This window comes from Ochotona curzoniae, unplaced genomic scaffold, assembly GCF_017591425.1.
Source record: "Ochotona curzoniae isolate NIBS_2020 unplaced genomic scaffold, NIBS_Ocur_1.0 scaffold_2453, whole genome shotgun sequence".
NCBI lineage: Eukaryota > Metazoa > Chordata > Mammalia > Lagomorpha > Ochotonidae > Ochotona > Ochotona curzoniae.
The window spans coordinates 24,350,803-24,371,041 of record NW_024467094.1 but is presented as its reverse complement, the minus strand read 5'-3'; the positions used below and the strand labels follow the sequence as shown (position 1 = coordinate 24,371,041).

Here is a 20,239-nt window from a genome sequence, read left to right as displayed (position 1 = left end):
CTGTCTCTCCTTTCTGTGAAGTGTGCCTTTCCAATAAAAATAAATACATCTTAAAAGAAAATTTTTCTCTAGAAATTTTCCCAGCTGGGCATCGATCCTTAGGCTGAGATCCTGCAGTTTAAATGGTCCTGGAGAAGCCCCTTTCTATGTAGTTGAATTTCATTCTCTTGCAGGGTGGGGGGTTGTTGTTTTGTGTGGTTTTTTTGCACTTGTAAAGTTAGAATTATAACAATAATTTCAATTTGGTGTGAAGTTCAAAAACGGTGATACATATGAAAAATGACTTGTATCCTCTAACTGTTTTTGCAAATATGTGAGGTCATTATTATAGAGAGGTCTAAAATTTTCTGCTACAGTTGTGTTGTGGGGGTGGGGGATCATCTTTGGCTTCCAGGAAAATAATTGGGCAATTAAAGATCATTTCTTTTTTTGTTTTTCCCCAACTTAAAAAAAAAAAAGGCTGTTTCATTTATTTATTCATTCGTATCAGGTTAGGAACTCAGTCTGTTACAAGTACCGACGTCTTGAGCGATTTCTCTCATGCTATTGCTCTCCAGCCCTTTTCCCCAGACTGCCTGGGAGTAGCTAAAACTTAAAATCCCTTAGTGGTGGCACAAACTCTCAATTCCACCTCCTGCCACAAGTCTCTGCTGACCTCTCAAGCGTTCTAGTCTGGTTCCTGGCTATCCAGGAGAGTCCCACCTTGTTCTTGGGCAGCTGTCCATGTGTCCTCGCACCCTGAAGCCACCTTATAAACTTCCTAGGATTTCCCTCCCTAAATTTTATTTGTTTGAAAGTCAGGGAGACAGAGATCATCCCTTGGCTAGTTCACTCCCCAGATACTTGCACCAAACCGGGCTGGAATAGGCTGAAGCCAGGGACTAGAACCCAGATCTGGGTCTCCCATGTTGGGTAGCAGGAACCCAAGTTGGGTCATTACTTGGTGCCTTCCAGTGTGTGTGTTGGCAGGACGATGGGATGCGGTTCCCAACCCAGCATTTCAACTATAGGGCACGGTGGCTGCCAACCCCAGCACCCAACCTATTTCAATCCTGTACTTTTGGCCTCTGTACCTTCCTAGGCACTTCAGCTGTGTCTCCTATACCAAGAAGAAGTGAGAAAATTCTAGATCCTCAGAACTGTGGTCCCTGCACCTGAACAGCATTGATAGCCTGCTGCCCTGATGCCATACCGGATGCTGGGCTAAGCAGGTCATGGGATACAGTCCCAGGGGTAAGTTCACCTATTTTCTTATCTGTATGGTCCTACTGAGCCACTCAAAACAACCCTAGGTGGGGAGCCAAAGCCCCCATACCTCATGCCTGCTGCGATCTCGTCCAAGTGTCCTTCTAAGATCATGAAGGCATTCCTTCCCCTGTGCTATTGGCTGAAGAGTTCATTTATCATCACCCCTTCCTTCTAGACCTACTTTATGGCATTTTTCTGGCATTTCTCCCTGTTTTTCCTTTGGCAATATGGCAGAGGGGCTGCAGAGAAAGAAATATATTTACCAGTAAGAGAAGTTGCATTGAGATGTGTTTCAAAAATGAGAGCAGAATCACAGGGAGGGTGCAGGATCAGGTGAGGGGATAGAAGCATTTGAAAATGCCGAGCAAGCCCCAGACTGTCTTCATGCCTCGGCTGACCGTCCTGCCAACAGAGGTAAGCACCTGCCCTTCAGAACGCCGACCTGCCCACCCACAGAGAGGATGCCCCCCAGCGTCCTACCCTTGCCCTCCTTGGTTTTCCTCCCGTTTTCTCTTTTCCTCTTCATTTTTCCATCGCCGTCTGTTCCCGTTCTGGATTTGGTTTCGCTGTGTGGTTTGCTCTTGGGAGTTGTCCCTGAAAGGGGGCCGCTGGGTTAGCAGAGGGCTCCCTGCCTGTTCTTTTTTTTTTTTCTTTTCGGGAGAAGCCAGGCGGACACAGCTGCTCTGGCAACCAGCATTTCCAAGGCGAGCCGCCAAGCACATGGGGCTCTGCTGAGAGGGCCAGACAAAACCCCTCGTGGGTAAGTCATTCTAGTGCTCCTTCAGAGTTGCCTAAGAGGGCCAAAGCAGAGGGCCAAAGGAGACGGCCGGGGGGCTTCACCAGCCTGCGGCTCTTTGGGAAGCAGTCTCCAGTGGCTCCATCTTTGCAAATTCAGACCATTCAGCCTGTAGAAGGCCAGCCATACATTATTGGTAGCAGCCTTACACTTGGGCCGCATGTGTATATGTGCATACATGGGCACACCTCTTATGTGGACATGCACCCACAGAGACCTACCTCCCTTTGAGCGCTGTTTTACAAGTCTGGATTTATATAATGGAACTGTCTCTGCCACATGAACTAAAATAAATCTGGCATGCCTTTCTGGGTGGATTTTAATTAGGAAAGACATAGCATTAAATTATGCTTATTACTTTCAGTTGTCTGTACAGGCTGTGGATTTAGGAAAAGGCAGTGGGGGTCATGTGAGCTGGATGTTTTTCACAGGATGGCTCTGGGAGGTCAGATTTCTAAGGGCACTATTAATTTCTTTTTCCTGGATGAAGGAGACCTGGTTGAGGAAGGAGTTCTAGGTTTTAAGAGCATCATCTTCATCATTCCTAGCATTCCTTGGCTCCATACAACCACCCCAGCATTTTGTATTTGCGATCTTGTTTCATGAAAATGCAAAGTCGACCCTGGATGTCCTAGAGACACACTCTTAGCATGCGACAGGTCCTCCTGGGAGCCACTGTGTGTCTGTTACAGTGCCTGGCTGTGAATCCAGCAAGCTGAGGGATGGATGCATGAATGAGTGATGGCTGTGTGAAGTAGATGTTCTCAGACTGCCTCAGATGCAGAAGAATTATGTATAGCCATAGTGTCCTAGACAGGTAACCAATGGTCCTATTCTTCCAGGGATGGCTACATTTTAGGTAAAAAATTTAGAATTTGGAAGAATGGAGAAAATTTGTCTCCCCTGCCTCTTTAATCTTAAGAAGGATGACCTTTCAGGCCATAACTGTGATTTTGGGCCAACTCTTTAGCCCATCTGACTTTATTTCTTCCACTGTATGCCAGGTGTAACAGTACTATCTACCTCCATGACTTCTCTAAAATGGAGCCAAACAGACATCTTTCCTTCTCCCATTTAACTTAAAATAATGTGAGGGCTCACATATATTAAATAACTTTTATCAGAGATGTTCATTCAACAAGTGTTTATTGGTGGTTATTTATGAGCTGTATTCTAATGGCAGGAAGACAGTAGTGAATAGGACAGACAGGGGTGGTCAGGGATGATATGATAAATACAGTCATTTCAGATGATAGCGCTATAAAGAGAGTAAAAGGGAGGAGGTAAAGGAGTGGAAAGGCTGAGAGGTTATGTTGAGGGTAGAATGGGAAATTCTCAGTGAGACAGTCAGGGAAGACTTCTCCAAAACAAGCATCTTTGAAGCTTACATAGAATCAAAACAGGAAGCAGCCATGCCTGCAAATGAGGGAGGAGTCGTCTAACCGACACAAACAGTGTGACAAGGGCCCTGAGGCCGATCTGGGCTGCCCAGACCAAGGCTGGTGAGCTAGGGAGTGAGCTCTCCACCCACTACAAGGTTCAGCAGGCAGACAGATGCCAGATCATGGGAGATGTTGTGGACTTGGCGAGGAGTTTGGATTTTATTCTAAGTACTTGGAAAGTTTTAATAGGGAAGAAGCAGACTCTGTTTTACATTTTAGAAAGAACCCTCTGGATGCCATATGGAGGATGAAATACAATGAGGTGCATGTGAAAGTTACATGGAACAGCCAGGGGCAGTGGTGATGGGTACTTGGTCCAGGGGATAGGACAGGGTTAGCCTCTGCAAGTTAGTAAGGAATCAGGACCTAGCAATGGGGCCTGCTCTAGCAATGTGCCTTGACCTGACATGGCACAATATAACTATTCCTGTTTTTCCAATTTTAAATGAGTCTTCCCCCAAGCAGTGCTTTCTGCCAAACCATAAGGTCCCTGAGAACTGAAAGGAGGTCTGATGGAGGAGCAGGACTCACCAGAGTCTCTAAGGTCTGTTCTCCTGAGATTCTAGATAGAAAAAGGGCCCAGCCTGGCAAGGGAAGAGAAAGGAGCCTCAGGGGACCCTGGAAGAGGTGGGGCATCTGGCCCAGACTGAAATTTGAGGAATATACAGTGGGGTGCGGGGGGGGCACATCCAGGGAGGAGAGATACTTCTGTGCAGAATCAACAAGGTAGCTATTAGTCCAAGGAGAACATAGGGTGGAAGGTGTTTAGAGAGAGAACATTGTGGGTACCCAGGATCTTAGGGCCCACTGGAATAAATGTGTCCTCTACCTTGTGAATTACAGGGAAGACTTTAAAAAGCCCGTCTCTCTCTGTCTCTCGGAGTCTCAGAGAGACTCTTTCAAGCCAGAATTGAAGAGAGGACACAAGGAGATCTTCCATCTGCTAGTTCACTCTCCAAATGGTTATACTCACTAGACCTGAGTTGACCCAAAGTCAGGGGCAGGAGCTTTGCCCCAGGTTGCACACTTGACTTCATGGATCTAAGGCCTTGGAACAGCCTTTGATCTCTTCCCAGATGGTTAGCAGGGAGCTGGATCAAAAGTGGAGCAAGCAACAGGCAGATGGGGTGCTTGCACTGAAGATGGATGACTAGCTTGTTCCCATCACCGTGTTGGCCCAAAGGCTCATGTCTTCGGCAGTTCCTGATTGCTCTGGAGGGGAGGGAGAATACCAAACATTTCCAGGAGTTGTGTGTTCCTCACTGCCCCATGTCTATCTCCATCATTATTATATTTCAAACATCTAACTTTTTGTGGATCTGTCTTCCCCCCACGACAATGGCCTTGTTGGAAGGTGACTGATTTTTGCGTCTTTTACTAGGACCGTATCAAGGAACCTGTATGTAACGGGAAGACAGCAAAATATAACTGAACAATTGCTTTCTCTAACATTTCTAAAAACAGAACCAAGTAATTAGGATAATTTCTATCAGAATTTCTAAACCGGCCAGTCAAAACCTTGTTGGAAACAAACACTTCTGAGAAAATGACAACTATGGACATTTTCTTTCAAAACTTCCACACAGTGGAAGAGGGTACTTTTTAATATCCTGGGTTTTTTGTTTTTAAGGATGAAAATGAGAACAAGGTAACAGAAATGTCTTACCCAGAGCCACTGACTTTGTTGTGACAGCCTGCCTGTCTGATTACAGTGAGGCAGCCGGAAGCCAAAGACCACCAATGGCACTTGTAGCAGCCAGCACGTGGCAAGGGATGCTTCTCTCTCTGAAGCTGTAAGAGGGAAGGTGGCCCTGCTGAGTCCTTAACTTCAGTTCCCATTTCCATTGCTGTTAGGTATCTGTGGTGTTTTGGTACACAAGTCCAAGGGAACCAGTGCCTTCCTAGACTTGTCCTCTACACACTCTGCTCCACCAGGGCAATCAGGCCACTTCAAGGTATTGGAGAATTCCAAGCTTTCTGCTGCCCCTCCTGCCCCTCCGCCCCACCTTTGCCCAGGGGACTTTCTGGGCTTCAGGGACCTCCTGTTTCTTTTCTTGGCCAATACTTGCTTCCTCCGGAGGCGGAGTTCAGACAGCCTCTTATGGAGGCCTTCCCTGCCTCCTGCCTCCTCCTGGGCTGGAATAAACACTTGCCTGGTGCACAAGCGCTATTCTAGCGTAATCACATCATGACACTTCTCTAGTTACCAGACCCTGACTAGGTATCCTGCATTCTAATTGAAGTACCTGGTGCAGTGCCTGGCCCCTAAGAGGCAGAATGACAGAACAGGTGCTTATTCAAAAGTATCATTAGGTACCAGGTAGATTAAGGACATCGCTGAAACTTGCACAGCCAGCTGGCTGGGAGAACTGTGTGAGGGAGGATAGTTTTTGAGTTGTGCCTAATGCAGCATAAGAAGACACACACACAGCAGCCACACTGCAGGAAGATCTCTGCCTGCATCCTCAGCGCTAGTGTTCTGCTCTGGGGGCTTCTCCTCAGACTCCTCCTCCAGCTCCTGATACATCTTCTAGAAGAACATGCTCTTTCAACATCTGTAAGTCCAGAGGTGTGGGTCCCAGAACTGGCTTTGAATGGACTTTCTGTACTGAATGATCTGAATATTCAGGATGTTGGGGCCTTCGAGTCTTTAGCAAACTGATGAACTAGGAGCTGCAGTTCTAGCTCCTGTCCCCTCTCTGAGATGCCAGGGCAGCAAAAGAACGGGGGTTCCTGTTACAGTGGTATGCTCTGCATGCGTCTTCCCTTCTGTGTGAAGCTTTCCTTCTTCACTTGTACCTCCAGCCCTGAGCCCTGCCATCCCATTCATCCTCCAAGGGTCATAGTGGCTGAAAAGGCCTGCAGGGAAATGCTAACTGTGAAAGCACAAAGAGGAGCCTGTTACTATCCTGACCATTTTCTTCCTTGAAGAACTCTAAGTCTGGGTTCTCAAACAAAACTGAACAAAAGAAAATATACTTTGGGGGGGGGTGGGGAAAGGACCAACAACTTCCTTCTGAGGATTGTCACTGAACACCAGATGTGCAGTAGGCAGAGCCTGTAAAACACAGCAGCTGCTTGGGCCATGCTCCCAGGGCCTTCCTTTCCCTGGAGCTTCCTCCTGTGACAAGTTCTTGTGCCTTTCAGCCCCATGGGAACTGTGTCTTTATCCAGCAGGAAACTGCTTGTGTCCTTGGCTTCAAAGTTGCTATGTTGTTGGTGGGTGGGGCCATCCCAACCGTTTCCACATGGACATGTTCTTTTCCTTGATAAGCCCTCCAGGCACCTGGAAAATTCATATTCAGTCTTACTCGAAAGCCACCTTTTCCTCGTTACTTTTACTCTTATAGACTCATTGCTCTGTGCATGTGGACATGAACAACTTGCACAGTGCTACACACAGCTATTGTGCAGCAGCCATGAACTTTGGTCCCTTACGTTTTAGTACTAGGAATAGCTGGCATCCTTCTTCAGAACTTGTCTGCATGTATCTTGGCCCTGTGAATCATCTGGCTGTATTTTCTTTCTCTGTAGCCTTGGATGATAAGAAGCTCGGAGTCAAATTTATGACCCATCACTAGCAAGTATACAAATAGCGTGGCACAGTTGAATAGTCTAAGCTTATCTTTGGTTTTTCTCCGTATTTCCTATCTTGGAATCACCTTGATTCTATTATGTACTTACAGAAGAACACTGGACTGCTTTGTGTTTGAGTCAGTAAACTCCAGTGTTGTCGGAAACAAGCCATGACAACATAAAAAAGTAAAAGGTAGCTATACGTATACGTCTGTGAAATTTTCGTTATAATCTTGCGACTGTCAAGCCAAGTAGAGCTCAAAGTGGTTATGTAACAATCAAGATCTCGCAACTTTTAAGTTGAAGGGCTAGGAGTTAAATCTATCCATGTGACTACAAAGCGAATGTTCTTGACAGTCATAATCGCTCATATTTAGTGAGCACTTACTGTGGGCAAGGTTTTGTGTACATTAGCCTCCACGTATCACTCCACTTGCCCTGGCAACAGCCCTGTGGAACTGCTGCCATTGTTAGCAACCATTTTGTCGATAAAGAGAGTGGAGTTTAGAGAGATCAATTGGTTCTTCAAGGTCACTCAGCTAGTGCAGATACTGAGACTGAAGCCCCCATGGCCAGGACCTTGATGCTCCTTACTCTTTTCTGTCTCATTCACTGATAATAGGGACAAGTGCACAAGAAAAAGAGAAAAGCAAGTCAATAAGAAATAGATTTCTAATTAGGTGCTGCTTGACTTCTTTTGAATGCCCAGCTGCCTGGTTACATCACGAAGGCTTATCATCTGACAAATCCCATTGGAGAAATGAGTGTCTGGCTAGAGCCGGGTCTATTTCTGAGTTTCACAGTTCTTCATGGAGCAGATGGATTAACAACACAAAGTCTGTGAGCAACGTTGAGTTCTAAATGCCAGCCTGAGCACTAAGAGAGGAAGGGAGCTACTTAGCACACCAAGGTGGAACTAAAAGCCTGTTGGAAGGGCCACGTTGCTCAGGTGTGCCTCCTGCCAGAAAAGGTGAGAAATTCCCCTGAGAGTGAAATGGACACAAAATGTGGAGTTGCCCCAAAGTACATTGTATTGGACCTCTCCCATGCCGAGTGCTTCATGTATGTAATTTTCTTCCCTATAGGTTTTCCAACAGACATATCGTTATTTTTGCTTTATAATTGGAACACATACAATTTCATGATCAAGTAGCCTGCTGAGGGACTTAAACAGTCTGTTAAGTCTCTAGGAACCATAGTTACACAGTGCTATGTAGACTCTCATAATTGGTCATCCTCAGCAGCTCCTGACTTCTTCCAGCCCCTCACAATCAGAACCGTAGCTGCTCTACATTCCACGGGAATTCCCTGTGACGTGGGCAGGAAATTTGTCAGCAGTGGATTTCAACAGAGAGGCTGCCCACATGATTGGATTCAGCTCACGGGCTGGCACGCTTGCCCTGAGGACCAGGTGGGAGCCTCGCGTGCTCAACTTCAGTCTGCCTGACTCAGCCGATGTATCTTCCACGAACCTTGCCTGCCCTCTCTCCTGGGGGAAGAGGATAGATTCCACACCCTCTGGCTACTCGTTCCTGACCAGATGTTACCATGATTATTAACAGCAACAAAAGCCCAGCCTGAACTTGGCCAAAGCCTTTTGAGGTTTCTTTGTACCTCTGCAGTGGCCGATTTCCTTCAGCGCGTTTGCAGCTTTCTGCCCACTGTCCCGGCTGCTGTACTGGAACAGCCATGACAGCTAGTTTTCCCAAACTGTGCTTTTCCTGGCTCTTCTAGGAATAAGATCACTAAGGTTTAAGGTTTAACTCGCACAGTATTACTATGGTCTTTGAGACGTGTGGGGAAATTATAAAGAGCCTTGATAATTAGAGACAAAAATGAACATTGCTTCAATTTTTTTCAAAAACCGCACTTAACTTTGGTTAGTATATTAAAAAAAAAAAAAAAAGATGTTTGGAGGCCAGAGTTACAGATGGGGAGAGAGAGATCTTCCAACACTGGCTCACTCCCCAAATGACTACAGTGGCCAGGGCTCAGCCAGGCCAAAACCAAGAGCTGGGAGCCTCATCCAGATCGCCCACGTGGGTGGCAGGGGTTCAAACACGTGGGCCATCTTCTGCTTTTCCCTGCTCAGTCAGAAGTGGTACAGCTGGAATTCAAGTTGGTGTGCACACATAGGAGGTGGGCATTGTGAATGGTGGTTCTACCTACTATGTCACAATGCCAGCACCAGTTATTGTATTATTTTTAAACAAACAAATGACATGTGAAGAGTAAAGAAACAGCGATTTTGATGAATAGTGAATTGGGAAAACTCATCATGAAATAGCTAACCTGGGCCTGGCATGATAGCCTGATAGCTAAACCCTTGCTTACATCCCTTGTGGGCACCTGCTTGTGTATCAGCTGCTCTACTTCCCATCCAGCTCCCTGCTTGTGGCCCAGGAAAGCAGTCCAGGATGGCCCAAAGCCCAGGGACCCTACACCCGCATGGGAGACCTAGAGGAAGCTCCTGGCTGCTGGCTTTGGATTAGTTCAGCTCCAGTTATTGTGGCCACTTGGGGAGTGAATTAACAGATGGGAGATCTTTCTGTATCTCCTTTTTGTATATCTGCCTTTCCAACACAAAAATAAAATATATCTTAAAAAGGAAAAGAAATAGCTAACCAGCTTTAATTTTTAGCCGAAGTTATCTTGCTGGCAGATTTTGGAATACAACAGATATTGTTTGGGAAAAGAGTCCAAGTATTTAGAATGTAAATATTCTAAAACTAGCTAATGAGTAAAGCTACCTGTCTTGTATTTCCTGGAAAATGTCACTCACCTAGCTTACCTTTATTTGACCTTACTCAGAGTTGCTTCAATGTGAAAAGCCTGGGATATTTATTGAAAATATTCAACAGCAATTTTTTTTTTAACATTGTAACTACCTCTGGGGGTGAGGGGTGGAAGCTGACTATAACAATTAGAAGAAAATTCTGAGGCGTGAGATATTTACAGAAGGCTTTGAAAAGTTCTAGAACGTTTGTAGACAAGCCATACATATGTGTAGGATTTTCCAAGGTGAGTGAAAGGTGAGATGGCTCTGGTCTGATACTTGATGCAAATCATGAGGGTCTACAAAGGGGAAGTGACGGCTAAGGCAGTATCAGCTACCTGCCACATCCTTGATGGCCCACTCCAACACACGGACCCTTAGCTGAGGTTGAGAACTTAATACTACAATGTGTCCAGGGAAATTACTACCCAGTCATTATCTGACCACAAACTAGATTAGAGACGCGACTGAATTCCTTCAGAAAAGTGTTTATAGATGCAAAGAACAAGACAGCAAACAGTAACAACAAATTCTTAGGGAAGAGGGGAATCTGATTTCTAGGATGGCCACATTATTATTATTTTAAGCTTTTGATTTTCCACAAAAAAATGATGAGACGTAGAAAGATAGGTATGACCTGTATAAAGAATAAAACAAATACTCAATAGAAACTGTCTCTGAGGAAGTTCACGTTAGACTTGCCAGACAAAAGACTTTAAGTCAGTCATGAAAAATGTGCTCAAAGAACTGAAGGCAATTATGAGTAAAGAACAAAAGGAAAGAATGGGAACATATCTCACCAGATGTAGAATATCAGCAAGATAAAAATTATCAGACATGGTGGCCTAGTGACTGAGGTCCTTGTGGGCGCCAGTTCATGTCCCAGCAGCTCCACTTCCCATCCAGCACCCTGCTCGTGGCCTGGGAAGGCATTCAAGGACAGCCTAAGGCCTTGGGACCCTGCACCCACGTGGGAGACCCTGAAGAAGTTCTTGGCTCCTGGCTTCGGATTGGCTCAGCTCTGACTGTTGTGGCCACTTGGGGAGTGAACTGGCAGACAAAGGATCTTTTTCTCTGTCTTTCCTCTCTGTAAATATGACTTTCCAATGAAATAAATTTTTAGAAAAATTGTAATATGTCATCAAATAGAGTTGAAAGACCCTAGTCAGTAGGCTGTATTCTCAACAGAAAAATAAAACAGTATAAAAGAAAGTACACAGGTAAATATAAAATGTATGACACATCTATTTTTATTTATAATTCTTTTCCTATATGAGCTATGACATCCATGTAAGTAACTGTTGTGGGCTAGTAATGAAAAAGTTCTAATTTGTATTACAGTTTTGGCACAAAGGATCAGGGTGGGGATATATAGATATATATAGATATACATATATCGACTGTAGTTGTATAAGCACAAGGTTCCTATATACCTTTAACATTAAGTTGGTGTTGATCCAATTTGGGTAATTTTAATTAAAAGTTAAAAGCAATTACCAGAGCTTCTATTTAGGAAATACAGTTAGATATATAAGACATGACGATTGAAATGATACATTAGAAGTACCTATTTAACACAAAAGAAGGGAACAACAGAGGGGCAGGAATTAAAAAATGAGAAATGAAACAAACAACTGCAGAAGTAAATCCCACCTTATCGGTCATTACATGACATGTAAGCAATTTAAAGACTCCTATCAAAAGGCGGAACTGATCGAATGAATCAAAACTAAAAGCAGTATACAGCTCCGTGCTGTGGACAAGCAGTGTCTTTATATTCAAAAACATAGGTTGGTTGAAAGTAAAGATACAAAAAAATATACAGTGTACAGTTACAGAAAAGGCATTATCAAGTGCATAATCTATCAAGCAAAATGAATTGTAAGGAACAATGCAACTTGAGGCTGTTGCATCCACAGAATGGACTGAGCCCATGGAAGAGGGGTGGCAGCCATCCTTTGGCTGGGCCATTCTTAGATGCCAGTTCTCTGTAAGAGGCTTGGCCTTCCAGAAATGCCCATGGGCACACTGGAGCCTCCAGCAAAAAGTCACAAAGGTGAGCAGCAGGTGTACAAACCCCCGTGTCGGGTAGCTGGCACTTTAAAGATACGTGATCCAGGAGACAGATTTTGGGATTGATCTGATAGGGGCTGCAGGTATTTAAAGGGCTTCCACAGAAAGATGTTGCGTTTGATCAAGATACCAAAGATGAGGTGGGCAGAACAGATGGGTACAAGCAAGAGGAAGACACGTTGTGGCTCACGGTAAACTCACCCATAAGTGAAAGTAGCGCCTGTTCCTAGAACTGTTTAGAAGGCTTTTTATCAGCAATGGTTGAGGGTGTTAACACCTCCCTGTGGGACTCTCAGCAAAAATGCTTTTTAATTCCAGCTCACATTTCTCTCCTGTAGCTCCTTTGCTTTCCTGTGGGGATTGAAAATGACCTTTGTAATGGTTATTTTTCCTTTTCTCTTTTCATTCATTATTAACTGGCAGTTGTGTTTAGACTCCAGCCACGGGCCTCTGTAAGCCTCTCCAGCTGAGTTTAAATGCAAGGGGCTATGACCACCTATTCGGTGGCTTACTAATGGTTGGAAACGTCCAAGGGTGCCATTGCTGGTAACTCCCTTTCCTCCCAAGATTACTCTGCCAAAATTAGGACCAGGAGGGGATAGACAGGCCTAAGTTTAGCTTCCTTACCTGCAAAGTGGGGATAGTCATACCCGTTGTGAGTACTGGATGAAGATTTCTGTGCAGGCCCACCAAGATACGGTAAAGTGCTCTATAACCCATCCATCTCTATGCACATTTTTCCCTCATTATTCAATAACCAATAGAAAGCAATCACCCAATAAATGTTTCTTGGATTTAGTTAAATAAAATGGAATCCTCCAATGGAAACACAAATATTGAGGTGAGCAAACCTTCCCAAATGAGTTCCTGATGTTTCTTGACAGTAAATGAGAAATAGAATTGTTAGAAGAGGCATAAATATGGACAGATAGGGAAACAGGCAAAGCAGCTCAGAATCCGTGAACTACTGAGTACAAGCACCTCAAGCACCTTGGGGTCAGGTGTGGGTTTGAGGCCTGGCTCTCGGCCACTTTCTAGCTGGCTGTTTGATTCTGGGTGGACAGTGTGTGCATACGCACAATGTGTGTGTGAGTGTGAGTGTGTGTGTGTGTGTGTGTGTGATGTACCTGGAAACTACAGACCACATAATGAAAAGATACATAGATTGCAAATAATTCTTTTTGTACTTCCTTTATGAATCCGAGCTCCCCATGCAACCAGTTACTACAGGTTTGGCATTCATTTTTCCTCATTTTCACAGTAAGTAGAAAACGCTGGCAGAACACTAGCTTTCTAGGTCCCGTCCTCGGCTCCTGGTACAGGCTTGGTCGGGACAGATTGTTTCTGGGTTGTGAGAGGCAAGTGTTTCTAATAACCAAGGCTAAGAAACCAGATTAATGTGGACAACTGGGCTCAGACCCTGAGGCTGCACTGGTGGGGGACAATAGACGATGTCAGGGAAACTAGAGAAAACAGCGCCCGAGGAAGGCAGAAAGTCCACAGACACAACTGTGATGGCGGGGGTCCCTGGGAACAGCCCAGAGAAAGGGATTTGGGTCACTCTTCCACCTTATTTCCTCCACTTTTCCACAGCCATCCTTTAGCCATGATCTTGATGCATTTGATTTATTGTTTGGGCCACTTCAAATTGTGCCACACAGAGATACATCCAAATTGATTCCAACGTATGACTCAGTTCTTAAACCCTGCAGCCAACAACTCTGGCCCCGCCATTCTTCTCGGCTGTTGCGAAGTAAGAAGGCTGCTTGGGATCCCTGCTCCTCCCATGTCAGTCAGCTCAACAGCTTCATTTTTACTTCTGTGACTATTGCAATTTCTCTTACAATATTACTAATTTCTGCTTCAGTATTTGACTTCCCATTGTTCCATTCCAACTTCGCCAGAGGCATGTCTGACCTTTGCTACTCTTTCCTTAACTCCTCTGTAAATCTATGCTAAATGCTTTCTTCCTTATGTTACCTCCTTCTTGCTCCGGAATATCTGCTAACTTTTTCCTGAAGGTCAAATCCTCAGCCAAGCTTCTGGGACCTTCTTCAACTAGAATGAGAGAAATGAAATGACACCTTAAACTATCTAGAGCCCTTAATGCATGGCAGACATTTGACAAGCAAATAATGGCTTCCTATGTTTGTTGTTCCGTACATGAACTTTTGCATCCCCAAGCCTCGAATAACACCTTGTGCACCAGAATACTACCTTTCAAACTGAATGAGACATTCATTATTCATAGCATATTTCCTTGTGTGCAACTAAGCTTTCAATCTGGGGAAATGATCTGATGTTAGGAAGTGCCATCAGCTTCCATCTTCTGCTGTCTAGAAAATACCTACCCCAGGAAAACCTGCAAAGAACCTTACTGTTTGGATGACTTCACTGAATCCGCCATCATTACATTTGCCTCTTACTGCCCCCTGGTGGTCATCTGTTGTATGCAACATTACCAAGATGAGCGTGTAGTAAGTCAACTGAGCCAAATATTATGCCTGGCATTTTTTATGGATATACTATCTTATCATCATTGAATCCTTATAGGATAGCTAATATTAATAACTTGTTCTAAGATTATGGCTGATAAGTGGAGGAATAAGGACTTGAATCCAGGCTGGCTAGACAAGAGCTTGTGCTGTTCTATTTTGTATGAAGAGATATTATGGTCAGTCAATAAAGAGTAAATAAGATACAGGGCTTCAGGATGATGGCATAACAAATTTCAATGTAATATCAATTGACTGGGAGAAAAATATATCAAATATACTTCATTTTAAATCTCTGTAACATGTCCCCAAGTGTCCCTAAAACAAAAGGGAAACATTAATTCAAGAAAACCTATAATAATAATATAATAATAATATCAAAAGGGGGGGCATTTAAGTCATGTACTCTACCAGCCCCCATTATGGAAACCAGCCATCTTCTCATAAGAGAAAGCCTAACCAGACCCTGTGCAACAAAAAACACAGGGCTCCATTCTTTCCAGATCCCAGTCTGAGGCTGTGCCCTCATTCCTAGACGGCGCTCACTCTTCCGAAGTCCTGTTTCGGAGAGATGCCAGGAGGACCAGGCTCTGTGCAGCTCCCAGCCAGAGGGTAGAGCAGCAGGATGACAACACCAACAGGCTCGTTTCCAACACCCAACTCAGTGCAGGGCTGGGAGAGAGATGAACACACAGGGTCTTGACATGCCCCTTCCCATATCTCCTCATACAGCTGGGACAGCCCTCTGGGAGAGAGAATCTCAGTCCCCACTAGTGGAAGGGGCAGGCATATTCAAAGTGCTGGGGGTTGGGGGAGAAGGAAAGTCAAGAATGTAAACAGGTACACTTGTTTTGGGAAACCGCATAGCAGTTACTCAAAAAGGTCAATAAACAGTTACTCTGTAACCTGGTAATTCCACTCCCAGCAATGCACTCAAGAGAAGTAAGAACTTCTGTTTACACAGAAATGTACATAAATGTTCATGGCAGCATTAGAGAGAAATGTAATAGCTAAAGTATGAAAACAACCCATACTTCCATCAGCAGTTGAGTGGACAAACAAAATGTGGTTAATCCATACAGTGGGTTTACGGTTGGTAATGTAAAGAAACAAAGGACCAATATATGCTACAGCGTAGTGAATGAACATTAAGAAATGGGGCCTGGCGGCATGGTTTAGCAGCTAAAGTCCTCGCCTTGAACGCACCGGGATCCCATATGGGTGCTGGTTAGAATCCCAGCAGCTCCACTTCCCATCCAGCTCCCTGGGAAGGCAGTCGAGGACGGCCCAAAGCCTTGGGACCGTGCACCCGTGTGGGAGACTGGGAGGAGGCTCCTGGCTGCTGGCTTTGTATAGGCATAGATAGCATCGGCCGCTGCACTCGCTTGGGGAGTGAATCATCAGACGGAAGATCCTCTCTGTCTCTCCTCCTCTCTGTATATCTGACTTTGCAATAAATAATTAAATCTTTAAAAAAAAAAAGAACCTTATTCTAATTGAAAAGAGCTAGTGATGGAATACTCTTTATGTATTGTTCAGAGTATGCAAATGTGGAGAGACAGAACACTTCATAGCTGCTGGGTTGAGTTGGCTAGGAAGACGACTAAGGAAAATGTTCTGAAACTAGATTGTGGGGATGGTATATCCACTGGAAATATACTAAAAACCATTAGAAAATCATTTTAGTGGGTAAATTGTATTATGTTTGAATGCTGTCTCCATCAAGCTTCTTTTTTGAAAAAGAGGTCTTAGCCAGGACCTTTGCCCTTGGGAAGTTTCTGTGTATAATAAGCCTTCAGGAGTGTTTGTGGAATAGACTGGCAGTGCAGGCAGAAGCTATAGCATAATGTCTTGGGAAAGCATCAGAATTCTTAGTTTCTTCAGTGGACTGGATAATGCCTGCCCTCACCTGAGTGAGTGTGGATTTTTATTAGTCTGTGGATTCAACCTTAATCTTTTCACCTTTATGGATATGCTCCCAAAATAATATTTGACCAGAGCTCTGGATGCTAACAGTTCAATATATGCATTTTGGAGGGAAACAAACATCCATACTGCAGCAGAGGGCACATGGTTACCTTGGTTTTCAATTCAGGCAAAGAAGTGTGGGAAATACTGAGTGCGTGTGAAGGCATAAGTGAGCCTGCAGTACACTAAGGTAGGCTTCTAGTGGCAGAGTGGCAGGGGTTAGAACGTTAGGTTGATTGGATAAGAGGATGGTTAGGTATGATTAAAAAGAAACCCAGGATAGCTAGTTGTTTGGTAAATAACGTAATACATACATCTTATGTCTACAACATCATCTCCTCCCACGCTTTAATAAAATGCTTGCAGAATACCTAGAGAGAATACTACTGCCCTGTGGTTGGGTTTAACTTTTTTTTTTTCCAGCGTTTTAAATGGCTTCCTCTATTCTTCTCAAAGTCTTGGCCCCATCTTTAGTGGTTTGTGGCTTCTGTTTAGCCCCACTGGAAAACAAATCACTCAAAAATGCATTTGGGCCTCACTCTGTGTGCCCAGCAGAGGCAAAGAATATCTATTTCATTAGCACACTAGGATCTGGAAAGGTGAGAATTCTCTGAAAAACAAAAGAACAGGACTTACAGAGCTGGCAGCCAAGCCCCAGAAATGCCGGTTCACTTTTTTTTTTCAGACCTCATCTAAATCAAAGAGGCTAAACTAGATAAGGCTCTGATTAAGCTGCTGAAATGGATATGCAGATTAAAGGGAATGCAAGAAGGACTTTCTGTCCCAGGTGGAGCAGGGCTTTGGGTGTTGGGGCTGTGGGACCATCAGGCAAATCAAAGGCCGTGCTCAGGCTCCCAAAGAAAACGAGAATAGAAGAGGGTGGTAGAGAAAATGGATTAAATGAACAAAAGAAAGGCTGCACTTGTCTTCACATGTCTGGCCCGCCCAGGGATGAAGTCAGAACCAGGGCCAGCCATCTGCTGCCCTGAATACATAACAACAAGCCACCTGCGATGACCCAGCTTTCCATTGGCTCAGCAGTGGCATTTGTGGGGCTCAGAGGGGTCGACGCTCAGAACCACTGGGGGCGAGGGCTGGTTCACAGATATTATTACATGGATAAATCCAATGAAATAATATATCCAGTCTGTCCTAATGTTTAGAAAGGCTATTAACCTCCCCTTCTGCTATTACTAAAACACTGTGCAACAATCAACAGCACACATCGTTCTGATTGGTTTTGTTTGTTTGTTCTAAACAAACAAAATTCTAAAATGGCAATTCCTATAACACTGAAGCTACTCATGCTATTTGGGATTTTTAAAATCACTCCCTTTGCATGGGACAGAATTCCACTGGAAGTGTCTGCTCCTCCGCTGTGCCATGAGGGCTAACGCGGGACAGCCTCACCTAGAAGACAGTCTCCTGGCAATGATGGTGACATTTCTTTCTGGCGAGGCTGTGTGGGTCACTTTCCAGCACCTCTGTGGGGTACACATAAATGCCTGGCTTTCATGCAGGAGGCTTCTGTTACTTCACCCAACCTATTTTGTTAGGAGTAAAGGGGTTCTTGTCTTTGGTGAAGCCTGTGCAACCTTGGTTAGCGGCTTCAGAAGGAGCTTGAAGCCCTGTGGTGGTTCCCTGTACCAGAGTCACACACACAAGGCACAGGATTTCAAGTGGAAATTCCTGCCTCTTGTTTTTTTCTGGAGAGTGATCACTTTGACAAAGACCAGGCTTTAGCTGTGGGCATCTGTTTTGGGGTTTCTTCTCCTTCCCACCGTCTTTCTGGGAATCTCACTTATGCTTAGGGCTTCAACCGCCAACTACACTCTGATGACTTCCGATAACTGTTGTTAATTATAGTTCGATTTCTTTTCTGAGTTCCAGAATCAGCGATATCCAGCTACTCACTGTATATCTTTATCTGTGAGTTCCAAAGGGACCTTGAACTCATTATATCCTGAAATGAACTCATCTCATTGAGTCCCACGCCGTCTCTTACAGCCCCGTCTACCTCTCGAGACATGGGAAGAGCCTCTCTCTTGACTTATCCTATAGGTCCCCAGTTCTGAAAAGGAGAGGTTCTTGGAGTGAGTTCTCCAAACCACCACCCATCACCACAGCTACATCTGGAACCTGGTGAGAAATAAAAATGCCTGGCTCCCACTCCGGTTCCCTCAACTGAATTCTCTAAGGGCCTAAAAGAGCTACTTGTGGTCTCATGCCCCTTCCAGTGATTCGTCTTTGTGGTCTAAATTAATACTCATTGCGTTCTAGTCCACGCCCAAAGATCGTGTTTTAAGGCACATTTTCATCATCACGTACCTGGGTGACCATTCCCTAACCAGTGCATTTTTTTCCAGTCTGCCCTCCTTCCTATGAGAATGTTCTCTGAAATGAAAAACCGATCTTTGCTCTATGCAGATTTCTTCACTGTTCCTTCAATGTTAACCCAATGTCCAACAGAAATATAATGTAATAAAATTAAAAAAACACAAGTGACATTAAGCTTAATATTATTGAAGCCAATATATCATTTCAACCTGTAATCAATATAAAAATCATTAATCAGACACATAAAATGATTTTTCACACAGGTCTTTGTAATCTGAAAAATTCTGTCTATTTTTGCACTTTCAAAGCATCTCAATCAGGATGTTCGCTGGGACAACTGGATTTGTGTTTAGATTTCATAAAACCGACAGCAGGGTTGAAAGAGTAGATACATTCATCCAAACTCTTCCAACATACAGTTTTCCAATAATTTAACTGAAACCTGTTTGGTTTTTTTTTACTTTCAATTGTTTAAATTTCTAAGTCATATTAGCCACCTTTTAAATGCTTTGCTGTCACATGTGGCCAGTGGCTACCATGTTAGTCAGCATAAGCTTATGGAAAAAATTCTAACCCACATATGACTTACAAGCTCCTCCAGGTTCCAGGTTCCCTCAAGTCCTCCATGTCCATCTTGTCTCCATATCTATCCCTGAGTGGTACATGAGGATTCAATTACATGGAAGCGAGAGTCCTTGGATGTTTCATGTCATTTCCTGTATGAAGACCTTTCCCCATGAGAACTCATCTCTCCCAACTGCTCCTTGTCCTGTCTTCTTGATCACCTAGCAAAAAGCCACTCCAGTTTGAGACTCGGCCGTAAAGGCAATGCTTCTTTAATCCTAACCACTCTGATGCCAAGGATTGCCCCCTCCCTCCTCTGACCAGAGGAAACTCGGGGACGCTAACACACATTTGTGTATTATTTGTTCGCCTGTCTCCTCTCACTAGCAAGTAAACTTCTATAATGTGGTGGTTCTCTTCCTTTTGATTCTGACACCCTAAAACTGTATCCAGCACTAACTGACACTTAATAAATATTTGCTGAGTGAGTAATTAATACCGCAACTTGCCCCCTTTTCACTATGATAAACCTGAAGGGCAGAGGTCTGTTAACTGTGATTGCCCTGTCTGGGCAGCTCCCCATAACTTCCAGGAGTGAGACAAGCTATATGCCTTGCCATTTCTTTGTCTCCAAAGATAATGAAGCACACTTTTCATTGTACTACCTGTCAAGGATTTAGAAACAAAAGAACTTAAGTTCTGGTGACTGTTGTCATCCTCTGGTTTGCCTTGGCCATGTACCTTAACCTTTCAGTGTCTTGGTTTTCTCATGTAGAAACTGGGAATCCCAAGTTTGCCCTGCTTATGGGGATGTAAGAATTCAACATATTGAGGGTTGCAGAATGCTTGGCAAACTGTGAACAGCTAGGAAAATCTAAGTTTGTACTGTTTGAACTCAGGAGCTGACCAACACAGACTGGAAGAGAAAGATCGGCTTCTTTGTGCCAGAGCCCACATGTCGCAA

The 20,239-nt window shown here is 44.3% G+C and overlaps 1 protein-coding gene across 2 annotated transcripts in view; it reads right to left on the bottom strand.

Annotated features, from left to right (window-relative positions):
• Positions 1-20,239, bottom strand: part of MMD (monocyte to macrophage differentiation associated) — a 73,828-nt gene that overhangs the window by 11,963 nt on the left and 41,626 nt on the right. The gene's annotated exons all lie outside the window — the stretch shown is intronic.